At 35.1% G+C, this 26,501-nt stretch overlaps 1 pseudogene; it reads right to left on the reverse strand.

Annotated features, from left to right (window-relative positions):
• Positions 1 to 5,341: 5,341 nt before the first annotated feature.
• Positions 5,342 to 26,501, reverse strand: part of LOC125819370 (uncharacterized) — a 45,784-nt pseudogene continuing 24,624 nt past the window's right edge.

Here is a 26,501-nt window from a genome sequence, read left to right on the forward strand (position 1 = left end):
ATATAATTTAAATTTATAAAATTAACTTGATCTATAAATTAAATTTATTAAATTAAACTTTTATTGATGTGTAGTTAAATTATACACACACACACACACACACACAAATATATATATGTAATTTTAATTAATAAAATCAACCTCAAGAGGTGAGTTTATATTAAAATAAATTAATAAATACCGACCTCTTTAGGTCGGTATATTTAAATTAATATTTTATTTAAATAATATCGACTTCACGATGTCGGTATTTATTAAATATTTTTAAATATAGATAATTATTTTTAAAAATACCGACATCCCGTGGTCGGTAAATTAAACAATTCTCCTAAAAAAAGAATGATAATATCAAGTCTTACTTCTAAAGTCTAAGTCTCAAAACCTAAGTCAACTTTCACTCCCCACCCCCGACCCACCCCCATCGGTGCCCATCCCCACCCATCCCCGATCGACGCCACACCACCATCGCAGACCGCCGCCACGCCACCTTCGCAGCAGCAGAGGAAGGTCGCGCCAGCTGCACAGGAAGTCACGCCCAGTAACAGGAGGTCGCGCGCCTCCATCCCGACCGGCGCCGCCTCCATCCCGACTGGCGCCTCCATCCCCGACCTTCTTACTCAAGGTGAATTTTTAGAACCTCCATAACAGATTACTTTTGTTCCTATTTAGTTTAAGTATCTCAAAATTAGAGTACTAATATACTTAGTTTTATTGATTGTTAGTTAGTAAGTGAATGATTTAGGGTTTTTGATTGTTAGTTTGAATTAGGGATTATTTGATTGTTAGTTTGTGTTTGTTGATTGTGAATTGAAAATTTTAATGTTAGGGTTAGTTTGATTTAGGGTATCTTAGGATTTTTTTGAAATTCGGTATTTCTTGAGTTAATTAGTTTGATTTTGGAATTGTAAGATTAGATTGAATTAGGGTATTTAAGGAGTTGTTTGAACTTGGGTATTATTTGAGTTAGTTTGAATTATTATTGAGATTTTAGGACTTATAGTTTGAATTTGGGATTAGGAATAGCTAGCTAATTTGAATTTAGGATTTTAGCACTAGTTAGATTTTGGGATTTTAGGGCTAGTTTGAATTTGTGATTTTAAGATTAGTTTGAATTTTGAATTTAGGACTAGTTTGAATTATTAATGAGATTTTAGGATTACTAATAGTTTGATTTTTGAATTCTAGGAGTACTTGCAATTTGTGATTTTAAGACTAGTTTGAATTTGGAATTTATGACTAGTAGTTTGAATTATATTTGATATTTTAGGACTAATTAATAGTTTGAAGTTGGGACACTAGCTAGCTAGTTTGAATTTAGAATTTTAGGGATTTGAATTACAACTTCATTAGAACTTATAATTAATTATAACTTGAATTTACTATAAATTGAACTTAATTAGGAATATGAACTTGAAATTAGAACTTGAATTTGGAACTAATTAGCTTGAATATATAACTAATTAAGTTTAGAAATTAGATATGAACTTGAATTGAAACTTGAACTTATTAAAACTTGAATATATACATAAAACTAATATTCTTGGATATGAAGTTTATATTAACTAATTTAAGAACTTTTCGTGCTAGGCAATTGAGGAAGCTCAACATCTAAAAAAGTTGATACAAGACTATATTGCTTCTTTCATCAAAGTTGGAGATAAGGTTGGTGCTTCTAAATTTCTTAAGTTAAAGTACAATTGTTTTCAATAATGTGTTTGTGTCCATCTAGTATTAATACTTAGCTTTACTTTTGTGATAATTTTTTTGTGTCCATTGAGTGTTTGTTAAGCATAAGTACCAACACTAGTTGACCCTATTGATGACAAAATTGATTTTCTTGCAAGATCGATTTGTGTCCATCTAGTGTTGCTATTAAGCTTTAATTTAGGAATAATGTGTTTGTTAAGCATAAGTATCAACACTAGTTGATCCTATTGATGACAAAATTGATTTTCTTGCAAGATCGATTTGTGTCCATCTAGTGTTGACACTTAGCTTTAAATTTAGAAATAATATATTTGTTAGGCATAAGTATCAATACTAGTTGATCCTATTGATGACAAAATTGATTTTCTTGCAAGATCGATTTGTGTCCATCTAGTGTTGATATTAAGCTTTAATTTAGTAATAATGTGTTTGTTAAGCATAAGTACCAACACTAGTTGATCCTATTGATGAAAAAATTGATTTTCTTGCAAGATCGATTTGTGTCCATCTAGTGTTAACATTTAGCTTTAAATTTAGAAATAATATATTTGTTAAGCATAAGTACCAACACTAGTTGATCCTATTGATGACAAAATTGATTTTCTTGCAAGATCGATTTGTGTCCATCTAGTGTTGACACTTAGCTTTAAATTTAGAAATAATATATTTGTTAAGCATAAGTACCAACACTATTTGATCCTATAGATGACAAAATTGATTTTCTTGCAAGATCGATTTGTGTCCATCTAGTGTTGACATTTAGCTTTAAAAAGTTGTTAAGTTGTTAAAGTTATAAAGTTGTTTAAATAAGTTAAATTAAATAATGTGGTTTTGTTGATGGATTTAGTTGTTGGAATTAAGTCAAAACTAATGTAGTTAAAGTTAAAAAGTTGTTAAGTTGTTTAAATAAATTAAAATAAATAATGTGATTTAGTTGGTGGATTTAGTTGTTGTATTAAGTCAAAACTAAACTAGTTAAAGTTGTTATGTTGTTTAAATAAGTTAAAATAAATAATGTGATTTAGTTGGTGGATTTAGTTGTTGTATTAGGTCAAAACTAAACTAGTTAAAATTGTTATGTTGTTTACTGATGACAATTTTAAAAAGAGGAGTGAGATTGGGAAGATAGCTCGCGCATCAGAAAAGGGAGGCTCTTTGCACACTGGTGGAGCTATTAGCCAGGTTACTAGGAAGGAAAGAATGATATACTTTCTTAATTTAGTAAAATAATTTTTTTCTTTTTTGATAAGTAGTTTTTGGAGATTAATGAGATCAAATTCTATATATGTTATTTGCAGGAAAAAGAGTTGGGTAGGCCGGTACCTGTAGAAGAGATGTTCAAGGTTACTCACATCAAGAAGAGTATGAACCCCACAGAAGAAGAAAGATGCATTGAGCCACGTGCTCAAGAGACATATGTAAGAACTCTATTCAAACTAAATCTTTTTTTCTTTCCGTTGTATATATTGCATTCTTATTCGCAGAGTTCTTTGTTTAAATTACAGGATAGGTATATACGAATATCTCAGGAATATCGTAGTACTCTACCTCTTGAGAGTCGAGACAGACCATTTACACAAGAAGAAAACGAGAATCTTTGGAAACAAAGTGCTGGTGAACCAATTAGAAGTTCAGTCTATGGCTATCCAGAAAAGGCGTATCAGAAGAAGAAGTCTTGGTATTGTGGTTCATCTTCCTCAAGCTTTGATGGTGGGGATAGAGAGACAATATCTGCAATGGAGAGTAAGATAGCTTATCTCAATGCCGAGCTTGCTACTGTAGTCGAAAGAGAGAAGAAGAGAGAAGAAAGAGAGAGGAAGAGAGATGAGGAGATTGCGGCAGCAAAGGAGGTAGAGAACAAGAGGTATGCAGCGCTTCAGGCCTAACTGCCTTTTCTTTTTGAATCAAGAAATATTCTTCCTCCATGTTCGGCCAACAGTGATGGATCTGATCAGGAAGATGATGAGAATGATAAGTCTGATAAGGAGAGTGAGGGTGATGAGGAGTAGTTGTAACTATTTGGCATTTTAGACTTCTATATTTTTGAAATTGTTTAATTTGATCGTATTTTAGTTTATTTTGAAGTTGGATGAAGTTTATTTTGAAATAGTTTAATGTATATGTTGAAAATATTGTGTTGTTTTGGTTGGATGAAGTTTATTTGGCTTTGGGTTGTTTTGGTATAAATATGCAGGTGGGCAACTAAAAATTGCAGCAATTTGCTGCCTGTTTTGTAGCAGAAAATCGACCTCCGGAGGTCAGAATTTCAAAAATAAAAAATAAAAATACCGACATCCGGAGATCGGAATTTCAACATTACAAAAATAAAAATACCGACCTCTGGAGGTCGGAATTTTAAAAATAGAAAAATAAAAATACCGACCTCCGGAGGTCGGAATTTTAATAATACAGAAATAAAAATACCGGCCTCTGGAGGTCAGAATTTCAACATTACAAAAATAAAAATACCGACCTCCGGAGGTCAGAATTTCAACATTACCAAAATAAAAATACTGACCTCCGGAGGTCGAAATTCAACATTACAAAAATAAAATTACTGACCTCCGGAGGTCGGAATATTAAAAATACAAAAATAAAAATACCGACCTCCGAAGGTCGGAATTTTAAAAATACAGAAATAAAAATACCGACCTTCGGAGGTCAGAATTTCAACATTACAAAAATAAAAATACCGACCTCCGGAGGTCAGAATTTCAACATTACAAAAATAAAAATACCGACCTCCGGAGGTCAGAATTTCAACATTACAAAAATAAAAATACCGACCTCCGGATGTCGGTACTCCAATTCTGACCTCAGGAAGTCGGAAATAATAATATATGAATTTTCCGACCTAAAATAAAAACTGACCTCCAGAGGTCGGTATTGAATAGCGACCAAGCTTTTTCCGACATAAGTTGGGATGTCGGTTTTAGGTCGGTATTTCAGGGAATACCGACCTCCGGAGGTCGGTATTTGTAGGTCGGTATTCACTGTTTTTTTAGTAGTGATTTTAAAATGACCAATACTTTTTGAAACCAATAGTTATGTAATTATTAAGGGCAGAATTGAAAAAAGTGATTAATTGTTTTTTGATTGTTTAAATTGATAATTAATTTTGAACAGATACTTTTAATATACCTAACAAACAATAGTGGACGGAGGGAGTAGTAGTTACACGATTATAGTAGTTGGTGGTTGAATTAAATGTTATCTAAACATTCTCTAAATATTATATCTAAACTTATTATAACAATGGTGATTCAACCATCTTAGTTCTATATCTACCACTTAAAATAATTTATGTAATGTTCTAAAAATATACAAAGACAACATAATATTTTAAAAGTTTCTCATCATATACACACACACACACACATATATATATATGTATATGCGTACCTCAAAGTATGATGTCAAAAGTAATTTCATATAATTTGAATAGTTCAAATATATTTCCCAACAAAAAATGTTTCTCACATTTTAAACAATAAAATCTATCATTTAATGACTTCAATCCGTTTCTTTTTCTTTTTACAATTAAGTAGAATGACAATAATTTTGTGCATTTGAATAATAAAAATATATTTTAAAATGAAAAATATGACTTGTTTTGGTGCAAACATCCCAACCATTACAACATAGCACCACAGTAGTTGTGCTTCCCATGAACATATAAGTTACTAGCGGTCTGTTAAGCAAAGTTATCAAACACTAGAATGTGTGTGTAAAATGTTCTCAGAAGATGGCTTTTCTACTACTATCATTTGACGTGAGATTTAGAGAATTTTTAATTTGTCTAAAAACTGCTAATTCGCCTTAAAGGAAAATACTTGCAGTCAAGGAATTAATTAGTTTGGGACCAAATGGTATAAAATGGTTGCAGAGAATTTAATTTATATACGGTAACATGCTTTATTTGATATTGAGGTGTAGTTAATAAATGAGAATATTACGCGGTTAAGAAAATTTATACTATTTAATTACTCATCATAGTTATAGGTTGCTATAATTACCACTTGCGACTAACATTATACATTAATTACGTGGGCTGACTTCGAGTTTGTATAATTAGCCATGTTTGTATACATATAATTCGCCACATTTGTATAATTAGCAGCTAACAATTCTTTGTTTGATTTGTATTTGTATACGATTGTTTGTATTTGTCACGACCCAGACCGTCATGATTGACACCCACACTAACTCTCCGGTGGGAGAACCACTACTACAACTCAACCAAGAAACTAAACCAAAACTAAGGCATTTAAGTTACAGAAGCAAGTTAAATACTAAGGTAATAAATAGAGTTCCCATAAACTCTAACAAAAGTCTAACAATAATAACTAACAATGTGGAAGAAATAACCTAGAACCTGAAAGTCAATGTACCAAAACATCTAACAATGAACCAAGTCTAAACAAGAAGGGATGCAACCCCAATCTAATGAACTAATCCACTAACTAGAACAAATGTCTAAGTCCAAAAATAGTGGACATAGACGAAAGAGAACTCATGGCTGCCCGGAAGAATTGGCTCACCCTTGAATTCGAACGACGATCACTGATCTCCTAAGTGAGGTCTGTCTGTAGCCGCTTGAAGATCCCCTGTACTCAACAAAAATAAGAGCAAGTGAAGTCTCAGTACATAGCCACAGTGTACTGATAGGATCACACGGCTATCCCACTAAGTGCAACATAAGCAAGTCAAGACAACAATATAATCACAAGCATATATATATCGAACATATACAATATTATCAACATTACAAACAACTTCACATTTCACAAGATACACAATTAAGTCACGTCATTGGTTCTCTCATGGAACCCAAACCTAAACAGTTAGCCTACCGAAATGTGGTACCCGATCCCAATGTTATGCCGAAACGTGGCAACCGATTCCATATTTATGTTGGAACGTGGTAACTGATCTAAGTTAGTTATGCTGAAATGTGGCAACCGATCCCATTCACACACTACAATAACAATCACAAGTATATCTTCAAGATCATACATTTAAGTCATGATTTCATGGCAATCATCATTCACTTATCTCATTTACAACAAGTATGATCAACATTGCAACATTCACACATATACAAGTATCATAATGAAGCAAGAACAAACATACATCACACAATCATATAATCACAACCATCACCTACCTCAAAATAAGCTTGAAACCCTAAGAAACTTGATACTTCCCTTTTCGGATTCATTCCGCTTGTTCTTAGTCTACAAACAATCATAATAACACGGGAATCAATAAACAATCACTAATTACCTGAATTACTAACAATTCTATGAACCCTAGATCATACCCATGATCCCAATTATCCAATTTAGGGTTGCTTCCACCATAGAATCTATAACAAAACCCTCACCCATCAATATTCACCCATTATATTACGTTCTATAGATCGAAAAATGGATTCGGGAAGTGAAAAAGCTTACCTTTTGCCTCAAGAATGGTGAAAAATGAGTACGAGTCGCCTAGGGTTCTTTCCTTAGCTCTAAAAGTCGAAAAGTGCATAATAAGGTCATTTAGGGATTTATTAATGACCTTAAGTCACGTCGAGCCCGCCACAGCGACCCTCATCCCGCTATAGTGGCCCGCTAGAGCGGCGAAATCCAGTGCCAAAGCGGATGGAACGAAACAGAGAGCTATTTTGAGAATTCCAAAATCCCCATGTCACAACACACCTCTAACCCATGACGCTCAAAAAATACCCTTCACGTTAAGATCGATTTCGGGAGTTTTACTCACCCGAATTCAATTTCGTAAAGTCGTACAGATTCCTTAACGAGTTATCTAACTACTCATGCAATCAAAATCATAAATGATTCACCTAATTGTTACCAGATTTCCCCACACCTCAAAGACTCTGATTTCGTCCAAATCTAGACTAGGTTGGAAAAATCCAAATACTATGAAAAAGTTTTCCTGCCTCAAATTTTCCCCCCGTTGGCTTTTCTATGACAACGGAAACAGTTCGTTAAAATAGATACCAATTTACCCATCACTCGTCCCCGAATGACAAAACTTAGGAAAATAGGCTAAGGAAGGAATGAAGTAATACCTGAATCGACGAACAATTGGGGATACTTGTCTCTCATGTCCCTTTCGATCTCCCAAGTAGCTTCCTCATCTGGACTATGCTTCCATTGAACCTTCACAGACTTAATCTCCTTGGTCTTCAACTTACACACATTATGATCAAGAATTGTAATCAGTTCCTCCTCATATTGGAGGTCCTTGTCTAACACAATTGAGTCCCACTTAATGATATAATTTCTGTCACCATGATATCTCTTCAACATTGACACATGAAATACCGGATGAACGTCCGATAAATTAGGAGGTAAAGCCAATCTATACGCTATCGGTCCCACACATTCAAGAACCTCACAGGGATCAATGTATCTAGGACTTAACTTACTTTTCTTACCAAATCTCATCACCCCTTTCATGGGTGATACCTTAAGAAGAACATTTTCACCGGTTTGAAACGCCATATCTCTTACCTTATGATCTGTATACTTCTTTTGTCTACTCTGGGATGCTAGAAACTTAGCTTGAATACAACTCACCTTATCTTGAGCATCCTTTACTAAATCAACCCCCAATGGTTTCACATTTCCAACCTCAAACCATCATATGGGTGATCTACATCCCCTCCCATATAATGTCTCAAATGATGTCATATCAATATTGGAGTGATAACAATTATTATAAGAGAACTCACACAAAGGTATGAATTTATTCAAATTCCCTCCAAAGTCAAGCACACATGCCCTCAACATGTCTTCTAACACTTGAATGGTCCTCTCCGATTGCCCGTCTGTCTGTGGATGGAAGGCTGTACTAAAAGTGAGTTGTGTGCCCAATTCATCATGCAATTTCCTCCAAAACTTGGATGTGAATTGGGTACCACGGTCTGAGATGATAGAGAGGGGCACCCCATGCAACCTCACTATCTCTTTCACATACACCTTAGTGAATTGTTCAGCATTATAATCTATTCTTACCGAAAAAAATGGGCTGACTTAGTCAATCTATCAACCACTACCCAAATAGAATCAAACTTTCCCAAAATCTTGGGAAGACCAACCACAAAATCCATGGCTATCATTTCCCACTTCTATTCCTGAATTGACATTCTTTGAAGTAAACCTGCAAGCCTTTAATGTTCATATTTCACTTGTTGACAATTTTGACACTTCGCTACAAACTCCGCTATGTCTTTCTTCATGCCCGGCCACCAATAAATTCACTTCAAATCTCAATATATCTTGGTCACACCCAGATGAATAGAATATTGCGAACCATGAGACTCCGCCAACAATTTCTCAATCAAGTTATCTACTCTAGGAACATAAATTCTTTCTTTAAAATTGAGCACGCCATCCGCATCAAGAGTGGTCTCTTGTGCCTTACCATTCGTAGTCTTCTTTCTAAGCTCCTCCAAATTTTCATCCTCAAATTATTTGGCCTTGATCTCCTCAATGAATGTGGCCCTTACTTCAATGCTAGCTAACACCCCACCTCTTTCTGAGATGCCCATTTGCATGAACTTAGACTCTAAGGTCTGAATTTCCTTAGCCAAAGGTCGCTTGGATACACTCAAGCAAGCTAAACTACCCATACTCACCGCTTTTCGACTCAAAGTGTCTACCATCACATTAGCCTTGCCCGGATGGTATTGAATGGTCACATCATAATCTTTAAGTAACTCCATCCACCTTCGTTGTGTCAAATTCAGATCTTGTTGAGTGAACACATGCTGCAAACTACGATGATCAGTAAACACTTCTCACTTAACACCATAGAGGTAATGCTGCCAGATCTTAAGAGCAAACACTATCGCTGCCAACTTGATGTGAGGTCAAAATACATATTTTTAATCATTATTTGTCTCACATTTATTATTTATATATGTCCTTTTTGAGTGTGAATTTTATGAATTATGCTAAATAGTATATTTTATTTGTAAGATTAAATTGGTAGAAAAATGAAGAAGTTTGAAGCTAAAACGAATTAAAGATGAAAGATTGAATAAGAAAATCAAGCAGATTGCAAATTTGCAAATAGCGAATGAAGGCCTTACTGCCACGTGGCAGCATGAAAGGCATCTTGGACCAAAGCGGCTACTGTTCACGCGTGCAACAAGCAATTCAATTCTGTTTTGGTTTTGGATTCCTTATTTTATTTGTACTCAGTTATTTTATTTAGGGTTTTCTATATTTATAAATAGTACATAGACATATTATTTTGGAGAGAAGAGATCATTCATATGATACTTTTTAGGATTCTTTTCTTCTTTTTTGGGGTTAGACATTATTACTTTAGTTCTAGTTTTTTACTTTGGAACTTAACTTGCAATTTTAGCAATTCTTGATTTCCTAAGTTGATTTTGAAGATTTTTATTTTGAAATTTAAGTTGAGATTCTGGGTTTCTTCTACTTATTACGTAAGTTCATGATTTATTTATCTAAAAATATGAATTGTGTTCTTGCTACTATGAGAAACTAAATCCACAACTAGGGTTGTGGGACCTTGAACGATTAACAAAGTATGAATAGTTACTAAGTAATTCTTGAATAGTGTTGTTGCATTCATTGATAATTCTTTCATTTAAAAGTCTTTTTAACTGTTGCCAACGTTAGAACTCGCCTTGTTGCTACTAGCCGGACCAAGGAAGTACTTAATAAGAAAAGAATTATCAACATAAATTTAGTGTGATACTATCTAATAGTCAAATGTCAATTGGTGCGAGGGTGAAAACTAAGCCATACATTGATGTGATGTCTAATATGAGGTAAATGTAAGAGTTAGTAAATTATACACACGTAGCCGGATCAAGGTGCGGAGTGAAATTCTCTAGTTGCCGGACCAAGGAATTAGAGATACATAACTTATCACTTTACATGTAATACACTAGGAAATGATTACTATTACTAAGATTACCGCGTTATGAGCTTATGGGGACCATGTACACCCTAGTTACTTTCTCTCATTGATAACAACTAAAGTTTGAATCTTGCTCACTTGTTCTCTCAACTACAATCAGTTATTTGTTACACAAAAACCACCCCTTTTACTTACTTATTTCGAAAATACGTTGACTAAACGAATATAATCGTAAGTTAAGTTTAAGTCTAAACCATATTCCTCGTGGAATCGACCCCAACCTCCAAGTTGGGTTCTTTACTTGATAACGATCGCTTATACTTCTTTAGGGAGGGGTAGTTTGAGCGTATCAAATTTTGACGCCGCTGCCGGAGAATAAGGTTTTTAGATTAAGTTTAACTACATTATTAAACTTTAGTCAAGTATTTCCCAATTTTACGTTTTTGTTTTTAGTTTTGTTTTCTACATGTTTAAACTCTAGTGTATGCCAAGTACACGGAGTTGATGTGAATTCTTAATCACCTACGATCCTGAATTGAGAAAAACTTTGAGGAAAATGGCTAATCAAGGAGTACACAATAATCTAATCGAAGAGGGTCAGGGAGATGGAATCTGAGTAACTAAGATGTTTGCGTTGTGTCGTGACGTTAAATTAAACGCTTATTGGGAGGCAACCCAATTAGTAGTGTAACTTCTTATTTTATTTTTATTTTATTAGTGTCACTTTTTTTGTCTTGTTTTTGCAGATTAAGGGAAGTCTGAGTACCAAAAAAAAAGAAAAAAAAAGTTGAAACAAAGGAGCATGTTTGAGCTTGAGTGTGCGGTGCGTTCGACCCTTGATGAAAATAAAGAGAGCATGCTACTAGCTAGGCCATAAGGCCTCATGGAGTTTTCCTAACCCTTGTTTTAAATTTTATTTTATGCTTTTGGGACATAGCATATTTTTAAGTATGAGGTGAATGAATGAATTCCTAGTTTTACTGTTTTATTGAGTCTTTTCTTTTTTTAGGATGGGTTCCTTGGCTTTTGTTTTCGGTTATTTTCATGAGGATAGTCTCTTTGAAACGAGTGTCTTTTATTTTGTAGGAATAATTTTTTTAAAAAAAATTTTGATAGAAAAGAAAAGACCCTTTTGAGTGGTGTGATACTTGTTATTTAGGCTTAATTTTTGAGTAGTACTTTCTTGTGAATGCTTGATTAAAAAAAATGCAGACTCTTTGACATCTAAGCTCATAGTTGTGAATTTGTATATAACTTATTTTATTTTGTAGTTGTTATGATCTTGTCTCTCTTAGAAGTGGAAGTGGTCCTTCTTGATTGATACTTGTGCCATGTGTGGTGAGAATTTATTTATTCCATGTTTTGCATCTTAGTCTAGAACTTGCCTTGCATGTTATTGAAGCGAAATAAAAAGTGATGCTTTGTTTAGGAGATAATAATAGGCATTCTTTAATCTGTCTGGTAAATTTTAGCCTTTTCAGATATTTTATCACTAGTTAGCCCTTTTGTGTCTGTAGCCTTTTGTTGGTAGCCATACTTTTCCCTTGATTATTTTGTTGAATCCCTATTTTTTGCATCTTGCTTCCTTGATCATTATAGCATAGACTTATTCTAATTATCAATTCTGAGAAAATTGGATGGTTGAGTTAAAATGTAATCAATGATAGCTACAAAGTGCTTCGAAGCCCTCTTTGAAAAAATGTGACATGAAAAAAAAAGAACAAAAAAATGTGACATAAAAAAAAAAATTACCTTGATGATGACCCTAGTCCTTTCAAAGACATTGTGCACCTTAACGCATGTAAAAGACGTAAGTTGAGGATGACTATTATGAAGGAAAACTTTTTTTTTAAAAAAAAATTGCTCAAAAAAAATAAAATAAAAATTGAAGCATTCTTGAGATGATGAGAATTACTTGTGAAATAATTGTTGAAAAGAGGGCTGAAAATAAAAAGAAGAAAATAATGGGTGATGAAGTCTAAAATTGCAAAGTGCTTAAGGAATTGTAAGTCATTATTATATAGTTTTCCTACCCGTCCCCTAACCTACATTACAACCCATTAAAGTCCTATTTAATTCTATTCAAACGTGCTTAATTAGTGGAGATGTACATAATGGGAAAGCCTATGGTTCTTTGTGCATACATGTGAATTTTATTTGTGAGTGTGAGAGTTGTTCTTGATATGAAGTCCTTAATTTATATTCAAACTTTTGAATTGAGTGTGTGGACTATTTCTTTTTGTGAGGCACTTGTTTCATGATAGATAGGTGATTTTATTAGCTTTCTTTGATGAGAGTAGGTAAACAAACTTAAATTTGATGAGTTCAAAGTCCTTACTTGAGGTTAGGAGGTTAGGAGGTTAGGAGGTTAGAGGTTTGTTGTTTATTTGGATGTCTTGTATAATGATTGAGAAATCTATTTGATGTTTTGAAATTGGTATATGGCCTAATTGTTTGTATTAACCAAAGTGATGACATTCCTATTTTGATTTTTTGAGATGAGTTTTAATGTTTGCTCGAGGACAAACAAAACTTTAAGTGTGGGGTGTTGATGTGTGGCCAAAGTACATATTTTTAATCATTATTTGTCTCACATTTATTATTTATATTTGTCCTTTTTGAGTGTGAATTTTATGAATTATGTTAAATAGTATATTTTATTTGTAGGATTAAATTGGTGGAAAAATGAAAAAATTTGGAGCTAAAACAAATTAAAAATAAAAGGTTAAATAAGAAAATCAAACAGACAACTTAATGCATTAAATTTAATATAATAATATTTAATATAGAAAGTGCAGTAGATTGCAAATTTGCCATTTGCAAATAGCGAATGAAGGCCTTACTGCCACGTGGCAGCATAAAGGCATCTCCAACCGAAGTGGCTACTGTTCATGCGTGCAGAAGAAATTCAATTCCGTTTTGGTTTTGGATTTCTTATTTTATTTGGACTCAGTTATTTTATTTAGGATATCTATATTTATAAATAGTCCATAGAAATAATTATTTTGGAGGGGAGGAGATCATTCATAGAGATACTTTTTAGAGTTTTTTTTCTTCTTTTTGGGGTTAGACACTATTACTTTCGTTCTAGTTTTTGGCTTTGGAAATTAAATTGCAACTTAAGCAATTCTTGATTTCCTAAGTTGGTTTTCAAAATTTTTACTTTGAAATTCAAGTTGAGATTTTGGGTTTCTTCTACTTATTACGTAAGTTTATGATTTCTTCATCTAAAAATATGAATTGTGTTCTTGCTACTATGGGTAACTAAATCCATAACTAGGGTTGTGGGAACCATGAGCAATTAACAAAGTGTAAATAGTAGTTAAGTAATTCTTGAACAGTGTTGTTGCATGCATTGATAATTCTTTCGTTTAAAAGTCTTTGTAACGGTGGCCAACGTTAGAACTCGCCTTGTTGCTACTGCCGGACTAAGGAGGTAGTTAATAAGAAAAGAATAATCAACATATATTTAGTGTGATACTATCTAATAGTCTAATGTCAATTGGTGCGAGGGTGAAAACTAAGTCATATATTGATGTGATGTCTAATATGAAGTAAATGTAAGGGTTAGTAAATTATACACACGTAGCCAGACCAAGGTGCGGGGTGAAATTCTCTAGTTGTCGGACCAAGGAATTAGATACATAACTTATCACTTTGCATGTAATACACTGAGAAATGATTAATATTACTAGGATTACCGCGTTATGAGCTTATGGAGAACACGTACACCCTAGTTTCTCTCTCTCATTGATAACAACTAAGTTTGAATCTTGTTCGTTTGTTACCTAACTACAATCAATTATTTGTTTCAAAAAACCCACATTTACTTACTTGTGTCGAAATACGTTGACTAAATGAATATAAACGTGAGTTAATGTGAGTTAAGTTTAAGTCTAAATCATATTCCTCGTGGGATCAGCCCCAACCTACAAGTTGAGTTCTTTATTTGACAACGATCGCTTATACTTCTTTAGGAAGGTGTAATTTGAGCGTATCACAACTCCAAATCATGTATTGGATAATTCCTCTCATGCACCTTCAATTGACGCGAGACATAAGCTATAACATTCTTATCCTGCATTAACATAACATCCAAACCAGAATGTGAAGCATCACAATAAACGATAAAATCCTTACCTTCAACCGGTAATGCTAGAATGGGCGCGGTGGTCAAGAGAGTCTTGAGCTTGTGAAAGCTTTCATCACACTTTTCAGTCCATTCGAAGGGTACCTCCTTTTTGGTCAAGTTAGTCAAATGAGTGGCAATGGAAGAAATTATTTTCACAAATCGACGATAGTAGCTAGCGAGCCCCACAAAACTCCTAACTTCCGTTACAGAACTTGGTCGAACCCAATTTTTAACCGCCTCAATCTTTTGGGGATCTACCATTACCCCTTCTTTTGAAACAACATGCCCCAAAAATGCAATCGATTTTAACCAAAATTCACACTTAAAAAATTTAGCATATAGCTTTTACTTCCTAAGAACACCCAAAACACTACGAAGATGGTTGACATGCTCTTCCTCACTTTTCGAATAGACCAATATATCATCAATAATGACTATACAAATGAATAAAGAAACGACTTGAACACTCCATTCATCAAACTCATGAACGTTGCAGGTGCATTAGTCAAACCAAAAGACATAACCAAAAATTCATAGTGTCCATAACGAGTCCTAAACGCCGTGTTGTGCACATCCTCACGCCTAATTTTCAATTGATGGTAACCGGATCTTAGATCAATCTTAGAGAAAACTGAAGCACCTTGCAATTGGTCAAAATAATCATCTATTCGAGGCAAAGGATACTTGTTTCGAATAGTGACCCTATTCAATTGATGCTAATCTATACACATTCTCATACTACGAATAAATCCTTTATCAAGAAGTTCTTGGATTTGAGCCTTAAGCTCTCTTAAATCTGTCGGAGTCATGCGATATGGAGGGATAGAAATGGGATGCATACCAGGCTCTAAATCAATGCAAAAATCTATATCTCTATCCAGAGGCATACTAGGCAAATCATTAGGAAACACTTCTATAAATTCCGACACCACAGGAATAGACTCAATAGATGGAGCCTCAATCTCAAAATCCCTAATATGAGCCAAATAAGCCAAACAACTTTGTCGTATCAATTTATTAGCCTGAATGGAGGAAATGATCTTAGTTCGCTTAGGCTTGTACACCCCTTTCCACTATAATTTTTCCCTTCCCAAAATTTCTAGAGTTACAGACTTAGTATTACAATTAAGTACGACATAATAGGGGGACAAACAAGTCATACCTAAGATTATGTCAAAGTCAGTCATATCCAAAATTACCAAATCAGCCCAAGTCTGAAAACCCATAAACAAAATAGGACAAGCACGATAGACATGGGTAACTATGACTTACTCTCAAACTGGGGTAGAAACATGGATAGGGGCATCAAGTATGTCACAAATCATATCAAACTCTGAGGCAAATCGCGCAGATACATAAGAATAAGTAGAACCCGGATCAAATAACACATTAGCCATCCGGTCACAGACAAGAATAGTACATGTGATTATTGCGTCAGACGCCTCTGCCTCATTCTTGCTCGAAAATGCATATCACAGAGCCCTATCATCTTGACGAGTTATTTCCCTGCCTGGTTGCGCGCTACCCCTGCTTGCATTACCATTTCCTCTACCTCTATGATCTCGTTGTTTTCCTTCCTTGCCCACCTTGTGGACGTCCTCTACCATTATTATCATTCCCCGCGGGTACCACTACTTCAGACTGTTGCTGCACGGAATCTAACACACGTGGGTGGGGAAAATCTCTCCTCATATGCCCAGGTTCTTCACAGTTGTAACAAGTATGATCAAAAGATAGTCTGCCGCCCATCGAAGGTGCGACTCCCTGGCTATCCTGAAAATTATGAGATGGAGTTTCTGAGTAACTACCTGTAGAGGCGGGCATAGCGGACTGAATTGGCTTGGCTGCAAGCGTTGGCCTTCTGGACCCCTTGGAATAAGAACATTGAAAGTTACCCGATTTCTTGGCCCTTTTTTTCCATGCCTTAGCTTGATCGTCTCACCTCACTTCCTCCACTTTCTTATCATAGTCTGTTACTTCATTGAAAATTTTCCCTGCAGAAGTCGTATGAACATATAATATTTGCAACTCAGAATTTAGTCCCCTAATAAATAACCAGATTCTCTCTTCCACAGTAGTCACCAACTGCGTAGCATATCTAGACAAAGTATGGAATTTGGCCTCATAAGCAGCCACAATCATACCACCTTGCTCCAAAACCATAAACTCATCTTTCTTGCAATCCCTCAATGTTCTAGGCACATATTTGTAACACCCCGTATCCAAAAATAGAGATTTTAGATTTCTGGTGTTACAAGTGGCACTCACGGACACCATCCACGGACCGTAGATGGACTCATGGTCCGTCTTGCAGGTCCGTGGTTCGTGACAGAAAACTTCCCCAGAACTCAGTCAGAAAATTTGGCTAACTCCTGACTCACGGACAGACCCACGGTCCGTAGATCAGACCACGGTCCCGTGGATCGAAACTTCCCTTAACCAGCCTCTGACACAAACTACAGTCGACCATAGAGGTAATGCCGACAGATCTTAAGAGCAAACACTACCGCTGCCAACTCTAAATCATATGTGGGATAATTCCTCTCATGCACCTTCAATTGACGTGAGGCATAAGCTATAACGTTCTTATCCTATATCAACACAGCACCCAAACCATAATGTAAAGCATCACAATAAATAATAAAATCTTTACCTTCAATCGGTAATGCCAAAATAGGCGTGGTGGTCAAGAGAGTCTTGAGCTTTTGGAAGGTCTCCTCACATTTTTCAATCCATTCAAATGGTATCTCCTTTTTGGTCAAATTAGTCAAGTGAGTGGCAATAGAAGCAAAGTTCTTCACAAATCGACGATAATAGCTAGCGAACACCATAAAACTCCTAACTTCTGTCACAGAGCTAGGCCAAACCCAATTCTTAACCGCCTCAATCTTTTGAGGATCTACCATTACTCCTTCTTTTGAAACCACATGTCCCAAAAATGCAATAGAAGTCAACCAAAATTCACACTTAGAGAATTTAGCATACAACCTTTGTTTTCCAAGAACACCCAAAATAATACGAAGATGGTCGGCATGCTCTTCCTCACTTTTTAAATAGACCAAAATATCATCAATAAAGATTATGACAAAAGAATCAAGAAATGGCTTGAACACCCCATTCATTAAAATCATGAAAGTTGCAGGTGCATTGGTCAAACCAAAAGATATAACTAGGAACTCAAAGTGCCCATAGCGAGTTCTAAACGCCGTCTTGGGCACATCCTCAGGCCTAATTTTCAACTGATGGTAGCCAGACCTTAGATCAATCTTGGAGAAAATTGACGCACCTTGCAATTGGTCAAAAAGATCATCTATTCGAGGCAAAGGATACTTGTTTAGAATAGTGACCATATTCAATTGCTGGTAATCTATACATACTCTCATACTACCATCATTTTTCTTAGCAAACAAAATTGGGGCACCCTATGGGGAAGCACTAGGACGAATAAATCCCTTATTAAGAAGCTCTTGGATTTGAGCCTTAAGCTCTCTTAATTCTGTCGGAGCCATGCGATATAGAGGGAAAGAAATGGGACGAGTACCAAGTTCCAGATCAATGCAGAAGTCTATATCCATATCCGGAGGCAGACCAGGCAAGTCATTAGGAAACACTTCTCTAAATTCTTACACCACGGGAATAGACCCAATGGATGGAGACTCAACCTCAACATCCCGAATATGAGCCAAATAAGCCAAACAACCCTGCCCTATCAATTTCCTAGCCCGAATGGAGGATACGATCTTAGCTTGCTTAGTCTTGTACACCCCTTCCCACTCTAATTTTTCTCTTCCCATAATTTCTAGAGTTACAGACTTAGTATTACAATTAAGCACAACATATTAGGGGGACAACCAAGTCATGCCTAAGATTATATCAAAATCAGTCATATCCAAAATCACTAAATCAGTCCAAGTCTGAAAACCCATAAAAAAAATAGGACAAGCACGGTAGACAAGGGTGATTATGACTGACTCTCCAACTGGGGTAGAAACATGGATGAGGGCATCAAGTATATCACAAATCATAGCAAATTCTGAGGCAAATCGCACGGATACATATGAATAAGTAGAACCCGGATCAAATAACACATTAGACATTCGGTCACAGACAAGAATAGTACATGTGATCACCGCGTTAGATGCCTCTGCCTCATTGCTTCCCGGAAAGGCATAACACTGAGCCCTATCATCTTGACGATCCACTTTCCTACCTAGTTGCACGTTACCCCTGCCTGCATTATCATTTCCTCTACCTTCACGGCCTCACTGATTACCTCATCGCCCACCTTGTGGACGTCCTTTACCATTATTACTATTCCCCGCTGGTACCACTGCTCTAGACTGCTACTGCGCATAATCTAACACATATGGGTGGGGACAATCTCTTCTTATATGCCCAGTTTCACCACAGTTGTAAGATGTACAATCAAAAGATGGCAAGCTGCCTGTTGAAGGTGCGACTCTCTGGCTATCCTGAATCAAAATATGAGGTGGAGTTCCCGAGTAATTACCTGTAAAGGCGGGCATAGCGGACTGAATTGGCTTGGCTGCAAGCGTTGGCCTCCCTGAATCTCTAGAATAAGAACCTTGAAAGTTTCCTGAATTTTTGGCCCTTTTTGCCAATGCTTTAGCCTGACCATCTTGCCTCACCCCCTCCACTTTCTTAACATAGTTTGTTACCTCATTAAAGCTCCTCCATGCAGAGGTCATATGAACAGATAATACCTGCAACTCAGAATTTAGTCCCCTAATAAATAAACGGATCCTCTGCTCCTCAGTAGTCACCAATTGAGTAGTATATCTAGACAAAGCATGGAACTTGGCATCATAAGCAGCCACAGACATACCACCTTGCTCCAAGGCCATGAACTCATCCTTCTTACGATCCCTCAAAGTTCTAGGAACATACTTTTCTAGAAACAGAGCATGAAATTGGGTCCAAGTAAGTGGAGGTAAAGTTGAAGATCTATATTCCATGTAAGCTCTTCACCATTGCTTAGCCTTACCTTGAAGTTGAAAAGTCACGAACTCAACCCTATGCTGATGGACAATTCCTTACTTATGAAGCCTCTCATAGCAATCTAAGATAAACTCATAAGCATCCTCATTCTCAGAACAAAGAAACACAAGAGGCTTTAGCTTCAAAAACTTAGTCAACATTTCATGCTCATTACCAGTCATAACAGAACCCAACAAAGGACAGAAGAAAGCATCATTACCTCCCGTTCCACCCGTCTTGGGCGCAATACTAGCAACATAGGGATTAGCGAAAGCTTGAGTTGCTTGAACAGAAGGAAGCACTGCAGGACCAACCAACCATTTCAAGAATGACATGATCTGTCAAGCTAACACTAGGTCTATGGGAGGAACACCGGTAGTCTCAGCTTGCACCTATTTCTCTTGTCCAACCTTGTCAACACTTTCAACCTCAATATCCTTTTCTATCTCTTCATGATGTATTGGAGGGCCCTCTTTTTTGGAGCAATTTCAACCGGTACCCAATCTCTAGTAGGCGCCACTCTTCCTCGGCCTCTACCCCTAGCTCTTCCTTTACCCCTGACTCGACCGTGACCTCTCGCTGCAGATTCCTCAGCTGGAGCATTGACGACAACTACGGGCCTGACGTTGTTGAATATAGTGTTAACCATTTGCGGAAAGAAGAGTGAAGAAGGTTAGATACCAATTTGGATCGCCAGATACCAATTGGAATCAAGTCATAGCACGAAAGGAGACAAGAGAAAACAAAGAGATTTCCTAAAGTCCTATAGCCTCTCGAAGAAAAGTAAAGGCATCCCCATACCATTCTGCAAGACTCTACTAGACTTGTTTTGGTACATCGAGATCAACGAACCTAGGCTTTGATATCAACTCTTTCATGACCCAGACCGTCGTGATTGGTACCCACACTAACCCTCCGGTGGGAGAACCACTACTAAAACCCAAACCAAGCAACTAAAGCATTTAGGGATACGAAAACAAGAATAATAGCTAAAACTGAAGTTCCCATAAACTTCAAACAAAAGATCTAACAACTAACATTGCAGAAAAATACACCTAGAACCTAAAAGTCAATGTATCAAAACATCTAAAGTTCAACAAGTCTAAACAAGATGGGTCACAACCCCAAACTAATGAACAAATCCACTAACTAGAAAGTCTATGTTCGAAATGTGGACAAAGACGAAAGGAGAACTCATGGAAGCCTGGAAGACTTGGCTCACCCTTGAATTCGAACGATCACTGATCTTCTAAGCAAGGTATGTCAATAGCCGCTTGAAGATGCCATGTATTCAACAAACAAAGAGCAAGTGCAAAATCAATACACAACCATAGTGTACTGGTAGGATCACGCGGCTATCCCACTAAGTGTAACATAGGCAAGTCAATACAACATTACAAACATGCAACATACCGAACATATACAATAACGATTATCACATGCGCAACAATATACATTTACAACAAGTCATTGGTCCTCTCAAGGAACCCAAACCCAAACTGTTAGCATATCGAAACGTGGTACCCGATCCAATGTTTATGCCAGAACGTGGCAACTGATCCCATAATTATGTCAGTACGTGGAACCCAATCCCAATTAGTATACAAGAATGCGGTATCCGATCCAATCAACACACCACAATCACAATCACAAGTACATTCTCAATAATCATTCAATAAAGAAGTGATTCATGGCATATAGTTATTCATCCATTTCATTTACAACAAGTATGATCAATAATGCAACATTCGCATACATATATGTATCATAATGAAGCAAGAACAAACATACATCACACAATCATAGAATCACAACCATCACCTACCTCAAAACAAGCTTGAAACCCTAAGAAACTTGATCCTTCCCTTTCCGAATTCGTTCCGCTTGTTCTTGGTCTACAAACAATCATTATAACACGGGAGTCAACAAACAATCACTAATTATCCGAATTGCTAAAACTTCTATGAAACCTAGATCATACCCATGATCCCAAGCATCAAAATAGGGATATTACCATCATAGAATCTAGATCAAAACCCTCCCCCTTCGATAATTACCCATTCTACTACATTCTACGGATAGAAAAATGGATTCGGGGAGTGAAAAACTTACCTTTAGCCTCAATAATGGTGGAAAACTGTCAAGAGTCGACTTGGGTTCGTTCCTTAGCTCTAAAAACTGAAAAGTGCATAATAAATATATTTTGGGGTTTATTTACGACTTAAAGTCATGTCTGGCCCGCCACAGTGGCCCTCACTCCGCTACTGCAGCCCCGCCAGAGCGACCAAAACCACCGCCAAAGCGGCTTACACGAAATAGTGAGATATTCTAATAATTCAAAGACCCCCATTTCACAACACACCTTTAATCAACTACACTCAGAAAATATCGTTCACGCTAATATCGATTTTGGGAGTTTTACCTACCCGAATTCAATTTCGTAAAGTCGTATGGATTCCTTAACGACTTATCTAACTACTCATGTAATCAAAAACATAATTAGATCGCCCAATTGTTACCAGATTTCTCTAGACTTTAATAACTCCGATTTCGTCCAAATCTGGACTAGGTTGGAAAATTCCAAGTTACTACGAAAAAGTTTTCCGGCCCAAAAAATTTTCCATTGGCTTTTATATAACGATGGAAACAGGTAGTTACAATAATACTTACATTATATTACATATATACTTCTAATATATACCAAATATACGCAAAATATACTATCTATTATATTAGAATACTTACATTATACTATATATTTACTTTTAATATCATAATATATACACAATAAACTGCTCAATATAATATAATACTTATATTATATTATATATATACTAATATATACAAAATATACACACAATATACTATATATTATATTAAAATACTTACATTATATTATATAGGAAAAAAGGTCTGAAATATATTCGAACTTTGATCAAAATTGTTGTAACAATCTCAAACTTTGGGCAGAACCTATTACCTCCGTGCACTATTTAATAGTGTATGTTCAAGCTATATAAGTGCTCAGCTGGACAAGTTACTATTTAAAATGATGCAATATTTATGATGTCCACGTGGACACCTATATATCTTTAAAATACACTATTAAATAGTGTAGGGGGTGGGGGGTAATAGGTCTTGCCCAAAGTTTGGGATTGTTACAGCAATTTCGATCAACGTTCGAATATATTTCGAACCTTTTTCCCTATTATATATATAATTCTAGTATATGCATAATATATAATCTATTATTTTAGAATACTTTTATTATATTATATATATATATATACATACTTCTAATATATACACAATATACTACTCAATATAATATAATATAATATAATATAATATAATATTTACATTATATTTTAGATATATATACTTATTAGAATACTTACATTATATTATATTATATATATACTGATGATTGTATGGAAGGATCTATCCTTTTACCTGAGAAAGGGGCCTGTCAAGATTTAATACGTATTTTTATTGAGCCCATGTGTCTAGTAGTTCTAACCGGGTATAGGCGCCCTTTTTCACCTTAATGAGCTTAGAACCACAGCTGGCTAGACGAAGTCACAAAGAAAAAGCCAATAAAAATAGTATCGAATCTGATTGTACCACCATCTTGGAACCAAATCAAGAAACCATATATAAATTTATTTATATTTTGATAAAGTCTAGATATTTCATAGTAAATATAAAAGAGAAGTTAGTTATCCGACATAGATATGAATCCTTTAGCCGGACATAGTCACGGCCTAGATCGAAGAAATACTAAAAGATGATATCAGAAAGAAAAAATATAATACCTTGAACAGATGCCCGACTACAAGGCCTATGAGCAAACTATACAATATTATTCACTCCCGGCCAATATTCGGTGAATTGAAAACTTTAGAAGTTGAGAGATTTACAGTTGGAGAGAGAAAGTAGAGAGAGGGCTTCTAAAACTTCTGCCTAATAAACTGAAAAACAAACCTTTATACAGAAAAAGAAAAACAACATTTTGAATCTTTGTACAGTAACATTGGGTCCCATTTGTTCCCTTAACAGTGTATCTATTGTTGATCAACAGTGTATCTACTGTTGATAATGGCTCTTACTGTAGAGATGACTTCATAGTTTGTCCTTTTCTTTTAATTTTCGGAGGAAATCTTCCGCTTTTCTCAGAGTATCTTCTGACATAGTTTTTTCACTAGGTTGAGCTTTTTGAATATCATTTGTAGCGTCATCGCTTGTCTCACTTCTCAGATAAGTGTCCGATTTTTCATATTGAGTGATATTGAGAAGCAAACTCCTCTTAACTTCTTCCAGATAGCTATTGATCATTTCTTCTTTATCTCCATCTTGAATAGATATTTTTCTAGCAATATGCCTGACCGAGCTATCAGCAATTATTCCTTTATGAGGGGTAATACAATATTCTTGGTTCTTCTTTGCAATAAGATCTAGCAGTTCTTGCCCATATAATGTTTTTGTTTTGGGATCCTTTTTTCATTAATTTGTCCCAAAAATTATTATAAAAAGTTCTGTATAAACAAGAAATTTGTTCCTCGGTGAATTCCACTTTCGGAGTCCATTTGTGAATCCAAGGGACAGAGAATTCAATGAAAAATAATTTTGGTCAATTTTTTCTAAATAACAGATATGATTCTTATGGTATAACTCATGTAGGTCCGGTGAGGCTTTAACCCATTCTTTATATAATTTAAGAAATGGATCAGGTAAAATTTTTGTAGTTGGGCCGTGGTATGACCACCAATTCAAAAACCAATTAGGAATTGGTCCTGCAAATATCTTTGCACAAATTTTTATAAACCACGTATGTTTATGTCTATCGTTATTATAGTAGAGGACTTTAACAAAAGCCTGAATATAGTCCCCGTATGTGAAACTCATAGAGATTTTGTTTAGGTTGATCTGCCTTTCTTTCATAGTGGAGATACCTAAATATTCAACATGAATAATTTGTTTAATTATCATTTTCAAGAAGTTATAAACATTCTCACTAGTATTGTAGCCTAAAAAGTGTTGAAATTCAACACTACCAGTGCTTATCAGAATGGTCTCATAATAAGATCGGATTTTGTATGACTCACCCGAGAAATATAATCCATTGATTAGGTATTGCTGAAATATCTTCCAGGGTTCTTCTTTTCTCTGAATTTCAAAGTTTTCTAAAAGAAATATCATTTATTTTTTTGATAACTTTTCGTAAGACTTGATATCATCATTGTCTTCTTTAGTTATTGATGTAAAAGTATCATTTTGCTTTTGAGACAAATATGTTTGTAGTTGTGTGTATAACAGACTGTTTTATGAAATATCTTCCAGATGTACCGAAGATGAAGCCTCACTTTGAGAGACTTTTGAGTTTATCAAACACCTGCTTCCTATTTGTATAACTGGGGAGTTAGAAGAGGATCTGTAGGACGATCATGGGGATGATCTTCCCCTTGTATTATTATTCCTACCTCTGCTCTTGGTAATCCAATGAGGGTCCATCCTGCAAATATAACACTTAGCTTTATTCGGACATATCATAATAGTCACTGTAATAATTATTTTCATCTATATCAACACTTTGTTCATAATCATATATAGATAAATCTTCTCTAATGATATCTTTGATAATTTCACATATTATTAACTCTTGTATGTCTTTATTAAGAGGAATTATCTTTTGAATAGTAACTAAAGTTTTTTCATCAATAAAAGTTGTATAAAACTCATTATGAGTTTAAATATTCTCAGGATAGAAAATCCAGAAGAGAGTTATCACTTCCATTTTTATATTGAATCTCGTAATCAAAAGGAGCTAACTGGATCTGCCACCTAGCAAATATTAATTTTGAAACATCATGTTTAAAATCTTGGTTAAACATGTATTTAACAGATTGAGCATCAGTTTTATTAAAAAATTTTGATTATATAAATCATCTTGAAATTTCTACACACATTTAACAATGGCCAACATTTCATGGGCCATCATAGCATATTTTTTCTGGGCCTCACTCCATTTACCAGAATGAAATCTGATTAAATATTCAGTTTTGTCATTGGTATTTATTTGTTTCAATATATCATATCCAATATTAGACGCATCTGTCTCAATAATTTTTTGCCAAACAGGGTTAGTAAGAGTTAAGCATGGTAAGGATTGAACTCAAAATTTAATATCCTTTACCAAAGTGGTATGACTATTAGTCCAAGGTGATTTATAATCCTTTTTCAGCCTGTCATATAAACAGTCAAATCACGAGATATTTTTTTAATAAAAAGGGGATATGTAATTTAAACTCCCTAAGAACCTTTGCAATTGAGTCCTATCAGTGATAATATCAGTAAATTTTGATGTTAAGTCAATTGATCTTTGAATCGGGGTAACTTTCCCTTGACAAATATGATGTTCTAGAAATCGAATATCAGTTTGGAACAAAGTCATTTTTGATTTAGAAATGACCAAACCATTTTGAATGACAATTTTCTTAAAGATATCAAGATGCCTAATATGCATTTCCAATGTTTTTGAGAATACTAAAATATCATCAATTTAAACAATGATAAAGCTCAAATATGGATTAAAAATATCATTCCTGATTTTCTGAAATTTAGATAGGGTATTTTTCAAACCAAATGGCATAACATTCCATTCATATTGTCCAAATGGGACATTAAAAGTTGTTCTATAAGCATGCTCTTTAAATATTTGGGTCTGTCAATATCCTGATTTTAAATCAAATTT

Source organism: Solanum verrucosum, unplaced genomic scaffold, assembly GCF_900185275.1.
Source record: "Solanum verrucosum unplaced genomic scaffold, falcon-dt-bn FXZP01000207.1, whole genome shotgun sequence".
In the NCBI taxonomy this organism is placed as follows: Eukaryota; Viridiplantae; Streptophyta; class Magnoliopsida; order Solanales; family Solanaceae; genus Solanum; species Solanum verrucosum.